Source organism: Pseudophryne corroboree, chromosome 1, assembly GCF_028390025.1.
Source record: "Pseudophryne corroboree isolate aPseCor3 chromosome 1, aPseCor3.hap2, whole genome shotgun sequence".
In the NCBI taxonomy this organism is placed as follows: domain Eukaryota; kingdom Metazoa; phylum Chordata; class Amphibia; order Anura; family Myobatrachidae; genus Pseudophryne; species Pseudophryne corroboree.
Window position 1 is genome coordinate 297,408,303 of NC_086444.1, and position 14,807 is coordinate 297,423,109.

Consider the following 14,807-nt stretch of genomic DNA (forward strand, 5'->3'; position numbering starts at 1 on the left):
GGTGCATTCCACCTCCTATATCGTGCTCAATTGTATAGGCTTGAATGGCCTTTTGCTGCTCCTCCAACCTCTGAAGCATATAGAGGGTTGAATTCCACCTCGTTACCACTTCTTGCTTCAGATGATGGCAGGGCAGGTTCAGTAGTTTTTGGTGGTGCTCCAGTCTTCTGTACGTGGTGCCTGTACGCCGAAAGTGTCCCGCAATTCTTCTGGCCACCGACAGCATCTCTTGCACGCCCCTGTCGTTTTTTAAATAATTCTGCACCACCAAATTCAAGGTATGTGCAAAACATGGGACGTGCTGGAATTTGCCCATATTTAATGCACACACAATATTGCTGGCGTTGTCCGATGCCACAAATCCACAGGAGAGTCCAATTGGGGTAAGCCATTCCACGATGATCTTCCTCAGTTGCCGTAAGAGGTTTTCAGCTGTGTGCGTATTCTGGAAACCGGTGATACAAAGCGTAGCCTGCCTAGGAAAGAGTTGGCGTTTGCGAGATGCTGCTACTGGTGCCGCCGCTGCTGTTCTTGCGGCGGGAGTCCATACATCTACCCAGTGGGCTGTCACAGTCATATAGTCCTGACCCTGCCCTGCTCCACTTGTCCACATGTCCGTGGTTAAGTGGACATTGGGTACAGCTGCATTTTTTAGGACACTGGTGACTCTTTTTCTGAGGTCTGTGTAAATTTTCGGTATCGCCTGCCTAGAGAAATGGAACCTAGATGGTATTTGGTACCGGGGACACAGTACCTCCAACAAGTCTCTAGTTGGCTCTGCAGTAATGATGGATACCGGAACCACGGTTCTCACCACCCAGGATGCCAAGGCCTCAGTTATCCGCTTTGCAGTAGGATGACTGCTGTGATATTTCATCTTCCTCGCAAAGGACTGTTGGACAGTCAATTGCTTGGTGGAAGTAGTAAAAGTGGTCTTACGACTTCCCCTCTGGGATGACCATCGACTCCCAGCAGCAACAACAGCAGCGCCAGCAGCAGTAGGCGTTACACGCAAGGATGCATCGGAGGAATCCCAGGCAGGAGAGGACTCGTCAGAATTGCCAGTGACATGGCCTGCAGGACTATTGGCATTCCTGGGGAAGGAGGAAATTGACACTGAGGGAGTTGGTGGGGTGGTTTGCGTGAGCTTGGTTACAAGAGGAAGGGATTTACTGGTCAGTGGACTGCTTCCGCTGTCGCCCAAAGTTTTTTAACTTGTCACTGACTTATTATGAATGCGCTGCAGGTGACGTATAAGGGAGGATGTTCCGAGGTGGTTAACGTCCTTACCCCTACTTATTACAGCTTGACAAAGGGAACACACGGCTTGACACCTGTTGTCCGCATTTCTGTTGAAATACCTCCACACCGAAGAGCTGATTTTTTTGGTATTTTCACCTGGCATGTCAACGGCCATATTCCTCCCACGGACAACAGGTGTCTCCCCGGGTGCCTGACTTAAACAAACCACCTCACCATCAGAATCCTCCTGGTCAATTTCCTCCCCAGCGCCAGCAACACCCATATCCTCCTCATCCTGGTGTACTTCAACACTGACATCTTCAATCTGACTATCAGGAACTGGACTGCGGGTGCTCCTTCCAGCACTTGCAGGGGGCGTGCAAATGGTGGAAGGCGCATGCTCTTCACGTCCAGTGTTGGGAAGGTCAGGCATCGCAACCGACACAATTGGACTCTCCTTGTGGATTTGGGATTTCGAAGAATGCACAGTTCTTTGCTGTGCTTTTGCCAGCTTGAGTCTTTTCATTTTTCTAGCGAGAGGCTGATTGCTTCCATCCTCATGTGAAGCTGAACCACTAGCCATGAACATAGGCCAGGGCCTCAGCCGTTCCTTGCCACTCCGTGTGGTAAATGGCATATTGGCAAGTTTACGCTTCTCCTCCGACAATTTTATTTTAGGTTTTGGAGTCCTTTTTTTACTGATATTTGGTGTTTTGGATTTGACATGCTCTGTACTATGACATTGGGCATCGGCCTTGGCAGACGACGTTGCTGGCATTTCATCGTCTCGGCCATGACTAGTGGCAGCAGCTTCAGCACGAGGTGGAAGTGGATCTTGATCTTTCCCTAATTTTGGAACCTCAACATTTTTGTTCTCCATATTTTAATAGGCACAACTAAAAGGCACCTCAGGTAAACAATGGAGATGGATGGATACTAGTATACAATTATGGACGGACTGCCGAGTGCCGACACAGAGGTAGCCACAGCCGTGAACTACCGTACTGTACTGTGTCTGCTGCTAATATAGACTGGTTGATAAAGAGATGTCGTAGTATGTATGTATAAAGAAGAAAGAAAAAAAAACCACGGTTAGGTGGTATACAATTATGGACGGACTGCCGAGTGCCGACACAGAGGTAGCCACAGCCGTGAACTACCGTACTGTACTGTGTCTGCTGCTAATATAGACTGGTTGATAAAGAGATGTCGTAGTATGTATGTATAAAGAAGAAAGAAAAAAAAACCACGGTTAGGTGGTATACAATTATGGACGGACTGCCGAGTGCCGACACAGAGGTAGCCACAGCCGTGAACTACCGTACTGTACTGTGTCTGCTGCTAATATAGACTGGTTGATAAAGAGATGTCGTAGTATGTATGTATAAAGAAGAAAGAAAAAAAAACCACGGGTAGGTGGTATACAATTATGGACGGACTGCCGAGTGCCGACACAGAGGTAGCCACAGCCGTGAACTACCGTACTGTACTGTGTCTGCTGCTAATATAGACTGGTTGATAAAGAGATGTCGTAGTATGTATGTATAAAGAAGAAAGAAAAAAAAACCACGGTTAGGTGGTATACAATTATGGACGGACTGCCGAGTGCCGACACAGAGGTAGCCACAGCCGTGAACTACCGTACTGTACTGTGTCTGCTGCTAATATAGACTGGTTGATAAAGAGATGTCGTAGTATGTACGTATAAAGAAGAAAGAAAAAAAAACCACGGTTAGGTGGTATACAATTATGGACGGACTGCCGAGTGCCGACACAGAGGTAGCCACAGCCGTGAACTACCGTACTGTACTGTGTCTGCTGCTAATATAGACTGGTTGATAAAGAGATGTCGTAGTATGTATGTATAAAGAAGAAAGAAAAAAAAACCACGGTTAGGTGGTATACAATTATGGACGGACTGCCGAGTGCCGACACAGAGGTAGCCACAGCCGTGAACTACCGTACTGTACTGTGTCTGCTGCTAATATAGACTGGTTGATAAAGAGATGTCGTAGTATGTATGTATAAAGAAGAAAGAAAAAAAAACCACGGTTAGGTGGTATACAATTATGGACGGACTGCCGAGTGCCGACACAGAGGTAGCTACAGCCGTGAACTACCGTACTGTGTCTGCTGCGACTGGATGATAAATAATGATATAAAAAATATATATATATCACTACTGCAGCCGGACAGGTATATATATTATATAATGACGGACCTGCTGGACACTGTCTGTCAGCAGAATGAGTTTTTTATAGAATAAAAAAAAAAACACCACACAAGTGAAGTCACACGACGAGTGTTTAACTTTTTCAGGCAATCACAATATAGTATACTACTAACTATACTGGTGGTCAGTGTGGTCAGGTCACTGGTCAGTCACACTGGCAGTGGCACTCCTGCAGCAAAAGTGTGCACTGTTTAATTTTAATATAATATGTACTCCTGGCTCCTGCTATAACCTATAACTGGCACTGCAGTGCTCCCCAGTCTCCCCCACAATTATAAGCTGTGTGAGCTGAGCACAGTCAGATATATAATATATACATAGATGATGCAGCACACTGGGCTGAGCAGTGCACACAGATATGGTATGTGACTGTCTTGTACTCCTGGCTCCTGCTATAACCTATAACTGGCACTGCAGTGCTCCCCAGTCTCCCCCACAATTATAAGCTGTGTGAGCTGAGCACAGTCAGATATATAATATATACATAGATGATGCAGCACACTGGGCTGAGCAGTGCACACAGATATGGTATGTGACTGAGTCACTGTGTGTATCGTTTTTTTCAGGCAGAGAACGGATATATTAAATAAAACTGCACTGTCTGGTGGTCACTGTGGTCAGTCACTAGTAAACTCTGCACTCTCTTCTACAGTACTCCTAAGCTCCAGTAAATCAGGTCAATCTCTCTCTCTCTCTCTCTCTCCTAATCTAAATCACTGTACTCCCTAACAGCTGCTCCCCGTCCCCAATCCTCCCCACAATTATAACTAAGTCACTCAGTCTTTACTCTTTTCTACTATAACGGAGAGGACGCCAGCCACGTCCTCTCCCTATCAATCTCAATGCACGTGTGAAAATGGCGGCGACGCGCGGCTCCTTATATAGAATCCGAGTCTCGCGAGAATCCGACAGCGTCATGATGACGTTCGGGCGCGCTCGGGTTAACCGAGCAAGGCGGGAAGATCCGAGTCGCTCGGACCCGTGAAAAAAAACATGAAGTTCGTGCGGGTTCGGATTCAGAGAAACCGAACCCGCTCATCTCTATTTGTAGCACAATTCAACTTGCACATTCTGTGGCAGGCTTGCCACAACCTAAATCTGTCAAGGCCCATTCCACAAGGAAAGTGGGCTCATCCTGGGCGGCTGCCCGGGGAGTCTCGGCATTACAACTCTGCCGAGCTGCTACTTGGTCAGGGGCAAACACGTTTGCAAAATTCTACAGATTTGATACCCTGGCTGAGGAGGACCTTGAGTTCTCTCATTCGGTGCTGCAGAGTCATCCGCACTCTCCCGCCCGTTTGGGAGCTTTGGTATAATCCCCATGGTCCTGACGGAGTCCCCAGCATCCACTTAGGACGTTAGAGAAAATAAGAATTTACTTACCGATAATTCTATTTCTCGTAGTCCGTAGTGGATGCTGGGCGCCCATCCCAAGTGCGGATTGTCTGCAATACTTGTACATAGTTATTGTTACAAAAAAATCGGGTTGTTATTTGTTGTGAGCCGTCTGTTCAGAGGCTCCTACGTTTTGTCATACTGTTAACTGGGTTCAGATCACAAGTTATACGGTGTGATTGGTGTGGCTGGTATGAGTCTTACCCGGGGTTCAATATCCTTCCTTATTGTGTACGCTCGTCCGGGCACAGTACCTAACTGAGGCTTGGAGGAGGGTCATAGGGGGAGGAGCCAGTACACACCATGTGATCCTAAAAGCTTACTTTTTTGTGCCCTGTCTCCTGCGGAGCCGCTATTCCCCATGGTCCTGACGGAGTCCCCAGCATCCACTACGGACTACGAGAAATAGAATTATCGGTAAGTAAATTCTTATTTTTTTCACCAACCAAAAAGTCAATGTATGCTCCATTGCTTTACTAAGGCATCCTTGTTTCAGTACAGTAGTGGAAAGACCAAATAGCAGCTGGAGACCAAATATATTAACTCCCAAACAGTTAATGTCCATATATAAGATACAAATGTAATGCAAAATGTATATATATATATGTAAAAGATAGCATTGCATGGCACAACTTCAGATATTACATTTATTATACTTTGGTGCGATCCTACCGTTGTCTGTTATCAGCAAGTTGAGGCAGAGGAAAGGATAACTGCAGCTTCCTTTTAATGTTATTACTGTCTGTCAAGTTGGAAAATACCCATATAACACAATCACAACTGTGGGGTGGGGGGGGGGGGGTATTCAATTAGTGCCATTTTTTCGACCAGTTGAAAAAACTGCACTTTTCACTTGTTTTTAGGTGGAATTTACATTCAACCTACTCAAAAATCATGCCGTTTTTTTGACTTGTTGAAAAATCCGGCACTGGCGAAAACCACGTGTTTTGGCGAATTTGCAGGCGTTTTTGCCCATTTTTTGGCACAATTTTCTCCCATGCTGATTCGACCAAAAACAAAAAGTGAAATGGCATGGGCGAAAATGGATTAAAAAACAGGCGAAAATGCGCATAATTGAATAGCCTGTGTCAAATTAGTGGTGTTTTTTTTCGACCAGTCTCTTACACCTCTTTCACACCAAAATCCCAGGTCCCACCCAGGTCTGACCCGAGATATTGAACACTGTTTGAGCCTGTCTTACAGCTCTTCCATTGCACCTTGGACATGGGTCATTCCCGTGTCTGCACCCATGTCTGCCCTGCATGTCACTTTAGACACTCCCATGAGGCGGGTCTCCAAATGCACAGCCAATCAACAGCTTTGAAAGGTAACCCAGGTCAAATAACCTAGGTCGCTCGCACCATTCACCTACCCGGGTCAGTCACTGGACACACAGCCCGGGTCGAGCCTTTCACAATTCACACTGAGCCAGGATCCAGGTCACACCATCTTGCCCCAGCAATAACCAAGGTTATCCGCTAGATATAAAAGGTGTATTATACAGTTCTGTGTAAAAGTTTTAGGCAGGTGTGGAATAAAATGCTGCAAAGTAAGAATGTCAGTAAGAAAATAGAAGTGTTAATAGTTTGTTTTTATAAATTAACAAAATGCAAAGTGAATGAACAGAAAGAAATCTAAATCAAAGCAATATTTCATCCTGTATCCTTGGATACTTATGTATCCTGTAAGTGGATACATATGTATCCAAACAGAGGCGGAGGTCACATTGTTAGCGGCTGTGTATCTGCCTCAGTACGCCATGAAGCAGGAGATGCCTGACGTGACTAAGATGCACAAGCAGCTTCTGCTGATTAAAATGATATGTGGCATGCCTATATTCTGTGTGCGATTGTGGCTGTATCTGCATACAAAATGCTACGTTACAGTGATTTTCAGGAATACACTGTATCGTAGCATTTTGTATGCAGTTACAGCTGCAGCCGCACACAGAATATAGGCATGCTGCATATCCTTTTAATCAGCAGAAGCTGCTTGTGCTCCTAGGCATTGCAAATGCCCTAGGCATGTGCCTAGTTTGCCTATGCCTATGGCCGACTCTGTAGGCACCAACGATAAACGATGCGTGGCTTTGTGCTTGTTCATCTGTGGTGCCGGCTCGTTTAAACATGCAAGCCAATATGGACAATCTCGTCCATATTAGCTTGCAGGGCTATGGGGCCGGATGACAGGGGGAGTGAAGAAACTTCAAAGAAGTTAATTGAGTCCTTGATTTACATATACAACACAACCAGTGGCGCTGAGGGGGGTACTGGGCCCACTGGAGGGGCCTAGTGGGGGGGAAGGGCAAGGTCCCGCTGCCCTCCCGATTGCTGAGAGCAGCTTGTCGAGTGGGGAGAGAGGACAGCAGCCTCTCTCCCAGCCCAGCACACAGCACACGCTTGTGTGTGCTGGGGCGAGAGGCAGCTGCAGCGGCGGACAGTCCTCTCTCCCTGCATGATGAGCACTCGCTGCTGCTGCCCACTGGTCCTGACACCCAACCTCCCTCCATCCCGTGAAGCTTCGTGGCCACACGTGTATTACCCCTAAATATAACTAGTAGCAGACAGAATGGAGCTTTCTAAGCACACATTTTGCCACTTCATGGAAAGAAGCCGGTCTCTTATTGCTGGCAGCTGCTCTCTGGTCTATTGGGAAGAGTCACACACACAGCAGACTTTGAAGGAGAAGTTGCTGCTTTTGGGCATGTGCAGCAGCTCCATTCCGTCACTTATCATATGCATATGCATTTGTGGTCATAATTCAAGACATTGGCCAGCCAGGAGGGTGGGGAGGGGGGAGGTCAGGAGGTGAGTGGGTAGGGCTGGTAGGGAGAGTAACTACAGTCCCTCTGAGTTTACCCCTGACATGGGATACATATATATTAATTAAAATATGATTGCTAGTGGAAATACATAGGACAAATATGAAAGATGCTAAGTACTGGAATAGTAAGATTAACCTGTTAATGATTGAAAATGCAGGTCACCGCCCACAGCTGGACCACAGGGCTTACTCTGCGCAGCCACATTGTCCAGGACTTTTCCATTGCTCCAACAGCCCTGGAAGAAATCAAGGCTTGTGATTGGTCCCCGGATCATATCCCTCCTCTCTGCCACTATTTAAAGGTGGTTTAATGAATCCATTTGCAAGCAAGGACGAGTGTATGACCTCACTATCACCTATACTAGAAATGTCATGTGTATTGTTACTTTAAATATTCCTTACCACCTTTTACATGTTTTACTTTGCAAAGGTGACAACACCCAATCTGATTTTTATTCTAACCTAATTCTGCCATTTATATGACTCTTTTGCCTGACCTGTGACGTTTTCCCACTACCATGACCCAGTTTGAAACTTGCTTCCTCATAATAGTGAATAGGTGAGAAGCAAAAATAATCCACCCAGGTCTAAGCCAATGCACTATATCCTGCTTACTAACACAATAGGCTCACATAGGTGTAAATGAGAAATGAAACGCGTGAGGTCACTTGTGCTGGTATCTCAGTCATTACTGCAGTATACAGACAGGCGAGTAAAAGTAAATTCATGTTTATTTTCATTGTTAGTATCAGCCTGCACTCTGTAATCTCTCCAGCAGGGTACCTGCATACACGGGTTATTTGTTCCTTCTTCAGGTCATATTTATCCTCGGTTTTTCAGAAAAATCACACAACCTTCAAAAGAACAAAACATTTATCAGAAACAGCGCTTGTTATATAAAATGTAATGCTGCGGGTTCCTGAGCAAGGCCAGATTTAGGGGTAAGGGTGCACCTAGACACAACAGTAATAGCTGCCCCTCCTAATTTTATTCATTTTATTGATTGATTATAAGCCCTCATTTGATCATAGCCACTTTAATAGAATGTCACCAGCGCACTGCACTACTGGGAGCTGTTTAGTTAAATTGGTCGCAATCTACCGGCAGATGCTCTGCGAGCTACCGTTAGATCGTGATCTACCTTTTGCCCACCCCTGCTATAATGCATCTTTATATGGCATCACAGCCCATTGTGCCACTATATATGCCATACAGAGCCTCTTTATATACATCAGACCCGCTCATGGCTGTGCCAGTGCCCCATAGTACATATTTATATGACATCACAGGCCCATTGTACCCCAATATATGCCAGACACAGACTCTTTATATGCACTAGACCCCCCCATGGCTGTACATGTACAAGTGCCCCTTAATGCATTTTTATATGGCAGTAGCTGTTCTACCCGTTCTTCGCACGGGAGTTTCTGATTTGCACGGTTGTACATATTAATGAGTGTTAATAATTTGGTAAGTCTATGGAGATGTAAATTTGATACGTGGTAATGTAAGTAAATATTTATCCTTGGTTCTTGGTGTTACCCGAGGAGCACCTGTAGCAGATACAATAAAAAGTGACAGGACCACTTTGAGCTGCAATACAAATTTTGATAACGATTGTCCGTTTGGGTGTTATCGTTCACGCAACGCAAGTCATGCATCGGCAGGGGCAGATTGGGATGGAAACCCAGCCCGGGAAATTTATGGAAGCAGCGCTAATGGGAATGTGGACTGATGAAGGGAGTGGAGTCTATTGAGAGGGACAGAATCCCTCCTCATAGGGCCTGACTGTATGCAATTGCATCATTCCTTGTGTCTCTAGCTGCAGTTGTGTCTGAGACCAGGGGAAGATTAGGAACTAAAAGTGACCCTGAAAAAAAGAAGTGTCCTGACATGGGCAGCACAAGGGGGGTAACATACCGTGTAGCCATGGCAGCATCACTGGATGGCAGAGTTGCTGTACTGCAGAGATGGTATAACAGAATGAATGGTACAATGCAGTGTACTGAGTGTGGTGGGCTGCCAGTCATGTGGGGGGAGAGGTCACATGACAACACACAAAACAGGCCCCACAGACAAGTCAGCCTACCAGGAATCTTCCTTGTGAGCCCTATAGCCAATCCACTCCTGTTTCTACAAATGTGGCACATGCAGACCTCAGATCTGCATATACTGTACATTCCCCTATTTAATCTAGGGCAGGTGCAATACACACTAATGAGTGTGACTTGGCGGTGACCAGACATATATGCTGCTGTTGCTGATTTGGGTGTATCTCAAAATGTATAAGTTTCTACATATAGTTGTAAATATGCTATTTTTGCTTGCAGAAACTCATGGGAATGGACTACAGTGTAGGGTGGAATCTTACATATTGTACTTAAAATTGTTAAATAATGTGAGTTAGCCACAGGAATCCCAAAGTAGAATAGTAGAATAAATGTTGATGTAATAATGGAGGTAAGGGACCTTGGAATTGTAGCTTCAGTTGATATGAGGGTGAACAGACTGTGGTAAAAGGCAGTAGAATACTTTGTTATACACTATAGTAGGATATTAGTAGCAGTTAGAGAGAGGTTATATTGCACTTTAGAACCCTTAAGCTTTTACTTCAGCTTTTATGTACAATTCTGGAGGCCCTGTCTGCAGAAAGAGATTAATAAAATAGAATTTCAGAGAAGGACTACTAAATTGTGCATGGACTGCGAAATAAAACATATGAGAAGAGACTTAGGGCATGATTCATGTTTGTAAATAAAGTTAAAAAAAGCAAGTAACTTTGTGTGTGAAACAAACCAAGTTGGAGGGGATCAAATACATTGAGTTTTTTTCTGTGCAGGGTAAATACTGGCTTCTTTTGCATGTTGCCCCCAATTGTTAGACAGCTTTATATGAACACTGCAATTTAGATTTCAGTTTGAACACACCCGACCAAAATCGAAATCTTTCTGCACATGTTACATCTGCCCCACCTGCAGTGCAACACCGTTTTGCCCAGTTGCTTGCTTTTTTGCTTTACTTGCAAACATGAATCAAGCCCTTAAATTGATGAACTTATGCAGCTTACAGGACTGACAGTACAGATATTAAAGTATTTAAAAAGTAATAAAGCTCAAGCTGTATGATTAAGAAATAAAGTAATTATAGATATTTGTTGTTGTTGTTGTTGTTGTTGTTGTTGTTGATTTAATACAAAAAGGGTGATTGATCCATATAATAGTCCCACAGCAGTTGTGGTAAGGATGCATAAGGTAGACGACTTCAAGAATGCATGGGGCAAAAATCTGCATACATTCATTTAAAGGCTGGTTATTTTCAGCATCAGAAATCTATTGCAGAAATCCGTTTTTATTATAGTTATAATGCTGTCCTTCTGGATAACCCCCCAAAAATAAATCATGATTTATTTGCTTGGGTTCAAGTCTGATCTACAGGGTTTGTTTGTCCCTTTACCATCCATCTGGCCCTGCACAGAAATCTAAACAGCAGAATATTTTGCAATACGCTGAACCTTAAAGCATCTTTGTATTTTGATGTAGGGCCCTTGCCAGCAGTTTAGCAGTTTCACACTCTGATTAGCTGGAAACAGCCACCATAAATATTCCATCCATCTGTGCAGATAAATCCAGAGCGTACACAAGTAATATGTAGATGCTTTTCATTGACTTTTATTGCTCTGCAATGAAACACAAATAAATATCAGCAAAATGTGAAGAACAATTACTTGGTGATGTTTGTTTTAAAGAGATTAGAGTCTGCTAAGTATGCTTGAAACACGCTCAGAGTCCCAGGAGAAGGAGGGGTAAAGTACGTTCGCATCTGAAATGTAATTACAGTGTATACCCTGATTTTTCAGAACAGATTGGGTTAAAAGTGGTTTATTAACAATGTGACATTTTTAACTCATATCCACCAATTCATATCAGAGAGTTTGAAAGAGAGAGATGCAGAGTATTAACAGTGACCCTTTTCTGGTTCTTCTGGTTACTTTGATAACATGGAAACAGTCAGGTAAGTGAGGGACAGCAAGCATATTGATGTTAATTAATTAACCCAGCAAGGTCCAGAGTTACGTATTAGAAGTCTGAGCTGCCATGGTTACCAATAATAATAGTTTGCATGGCTATGAGATGAAACCTCAGTCACATTTAAAGGTCAGTAGTGTTCATTCTAGGATTTTGTTAGGACAGGGTGCTGATCACTGAGGTGGGCACTTTTTCATTTTGAAGGGCACGTCATTAAAGATACAATGGGTAGTCAGCATGCAATGCACATCCAATGCACATGTGCCCCTAGTGCAGGGGTGGCCAACCAGTCAGAGGAAAAGAGCCAGAAAAGATCCATAGGCAAGGGCAAGAGCCACTATCATGCGCGCGCCTTCGGAACGCGTGCGGAAATGGGGGCGTGGCCTAGTTGTCACAAAGACACGCTCCATTTTTATGCGCACACCTTTTGCTATGACGTCTGTAGGAGTGTGACCTTGTGTCATAACCCCGTTTCTCTATCGTCCTAAGTGGATGCTGGGGTTCCTGAAAGGACCATGGGGAATAGCGGCTCCGCAGGAGACAGGGCACAAAAAGTAAAGCTTTTACAGGTCAGGTGGTGTGCACTGGCTCCTCCCCCTATGACCCTCCTCCAGACTCCAGTTAGATTTTTGTGCCCGGCCGAGAAGGGTGCAATTCTAGGTGGCTCTCATAAAGAGCTGCTTAGAGAAGTTTAGCTTAGGTTTTTTATTTTACAGTGATTCCTGCTGGCAACAGGATCACTGCAACGAGGGACAGAGGGGAGAAGAAGTGAACTCACCTGCGTGCAGGATGGATTGGCTTCTTGGCTACTGGACATGAAGCTCCAGAGGGACGATCACAGGTACAGCCTGGATGGTCACCGGAGCCTCGCCGCCGGCCCCCTCGCAGATGCTGAAGCAAGAAGAGGTCCAGAATCGGCGGCTGAAGACTCCTGCAGTCTTCTAAAGGTAGCGCACAGCACTGCAGCTGTGCGCCATTTTCCTCTCAGCACACTTCACACGGCAGTCACTGAGGGTGCAGGGCGCTGGGGGGGGGCGCCCTGGGAGGCAAATGTAAACCTATATAAGGCTAAAAATACCTCACATATAGCCCCCAGAGGCTATATGGAGATATTTAACCCCTGCCTAAATACAATAAATAGCGGGAGACGAGCCCGCCGAAAAAGGGGCGGGGCCTATCTCCTCAGCACACAGCGCCATTTTCTCTCACAGAAAGGCTGGAGAGAAGGCTCCCAGGCTCTCCCCTGCACTGCACTACAGAAACAGGGTTTAAACAGAGAGGGGGGGCACTAAATTGGCGACATAAATATATTAAAGATGCTATAAGGGAGAAACACTTATATAAGGTTGTCCCTATGTAATTATAGCGTTTTTTTGGTGTGTGCTGGCAAACTCTCCCTCTGTCTCTCCAAAGGGCTAGTGGGGTCCTGTCCTCTGTCAGAGCATTCCCGGTGTGTGTGCTGTGTGTCGGTACGTGTGTGTCGACATGTATGAGGACGATGTTGGAGGAGGCGGAGCAATTGCCTATGATGGTGATGTCACTCTCTAGGGAGTCGACACCGGTATGGATGGCTTATTTAGGGAATTACGTGAGAATGTCAACACGCTGCAAGGTCGGTTGACGACATGAGACGGCCGACAAACAATTAGTACCGGTCCAGGCGTCTCAGAAACACCGTCAGGGGTTTTTAATAACGCCCATTTACCTCAGTCGGTCGACACAGACACAGACACCGACACTGAATCCAGTGTCGACGGTGAATAAACAAACGTATTCCTTATTAGGGCCACACGTTAAGGGCAATGAAGGAGGTGTTACATATTTCTGATACTACAAGTACCACAAAAAAGGGTATTATGTGGGAGTGGAAAAAAAAAACTACCTGTAGTTTTTCCTGAATCAGATAAAATAAAATAAAGTGTGTGATGATGCGTGGGTGTACCCCGATAGCAAATATTGGCGTTATACCCTTTCCCGCCAGAAGTTAGGGCGCGTTGGGAATGAATAAGGCGCTCACACGCTTATCAAGTGGCGTTACCGGCGCCAGATACGGCCGCCCTCAAGGAGCCAGCTGATAGGCAGCTGGAAAAATATCCTAAAAAGTATATACACACATAAGGTGGTTATACTGCGACCAGCGATCGCCATCAGCCTGGAGATGCAGTGCTGGGTTGGCTTGGTCGGTTTCCCTGACTGAAAATATTTGATTGATATAGAGCATTTAATAGGATGCATTATATATTTATGTATGCGAGATGCACAGAGGGATATGTGCACTCTGGCATCAAAATAAGTGCGTGATCCATATCTCCCAGAAGATGTCATGGACACGACAGTGGTCAGGTGATACATATCCCATACGACACATGGAAGTATGGCCGTATAAAGGGAAAGAGTTATTTGGGGTCGGTCCAACGGACCTGGGGGTCTCGGCAACAGCTGGAAATCCAACCTTTTTACCCCAAGTTACATCTCAGCAGAAACAGACACCGTCTTTTCAGCCTCAATCCTTCCGTTCCCATGAGGGCAAGCGGGCAAAAGGCCAGTCATATCTGCCCAGACATAGAGGAAAGGGAAGTAGACTGCAGCAGACAGCTCCTTCCCAGGAAAGGAAGCCTTCCACCGCGTCTGCCAAGTCCCCAGCATGACGCTGGGGCCGTGTAAGCGGACTCAGGTTAGGTGGGGGTGTAGTCTCAAGAGTCTCAACGCGCAGTGGGATCACTCGCAAGTTGACCCCTGGATCGTACTAGTATTATCCCAGGGGTACAGATTGGAGAGTCGAGACATCTTTTCCTCGCAGGTTCCTGAAGTCTGCGTTACCAACGGCTCCCTCCAACAGGGAGGCAGTATTGGGAAAAATTCACAAGCTGTATTTCCAGCAGGTGATAATCAAAGTACCCCTCCTACAACAAGGAAAAGGGTATTAGTCTTCCACACTATATGGTGGTACTGAAGCCAGACGGCTTGGTGAGACATAGTCTAAATCTGAAATCTTTGAACACTTACATAAAGGTTCAAATCAAGATGGAGTCACTCAGAGCAGTGATAGCGAACCGGAAAGAAGGGGACTATATGGTGTCCCTGGACAT

The 14,807-nt window shown here is 45.5% G+C and overlaps 1 protein-coding gene and 1 long non-coding RNA gene across 3 annotated transcripts in view; one reads left to right on the top strand and one right to left on the bottom strand.

The window, feature by feature from the left end:
* CUX2 (cut like homeobox 2) overlaps positions 1 to 14,807 on the top strand; it is an 875,100-nt gene that overhangs the window by 626,055 nt on the left and 234,238 nt on the right. The window lies entirely within an intron of this gene.
* LOC135065679 (uncharacterized) overlaps positions 8,427 to 14,807 on the bottom strand; it is a 166,018-nt gene continuing 159,637 nt past the window's right edge. Inside the window, exons 5-6 of the long non-coding RNA XR_010251958.1 lie at positions 11,205 to 11,369; positions 8,427 to 8,547 (exon numbers count right to left, since the gene is read on the bottom strand). This is a non-coding gene — a long non-coding RNA (uncharacterized LOC135065679). The remainder of the gene's footprint in view (positions 8,548 to 11,204; positions 11,370 to 14,807) is intronic.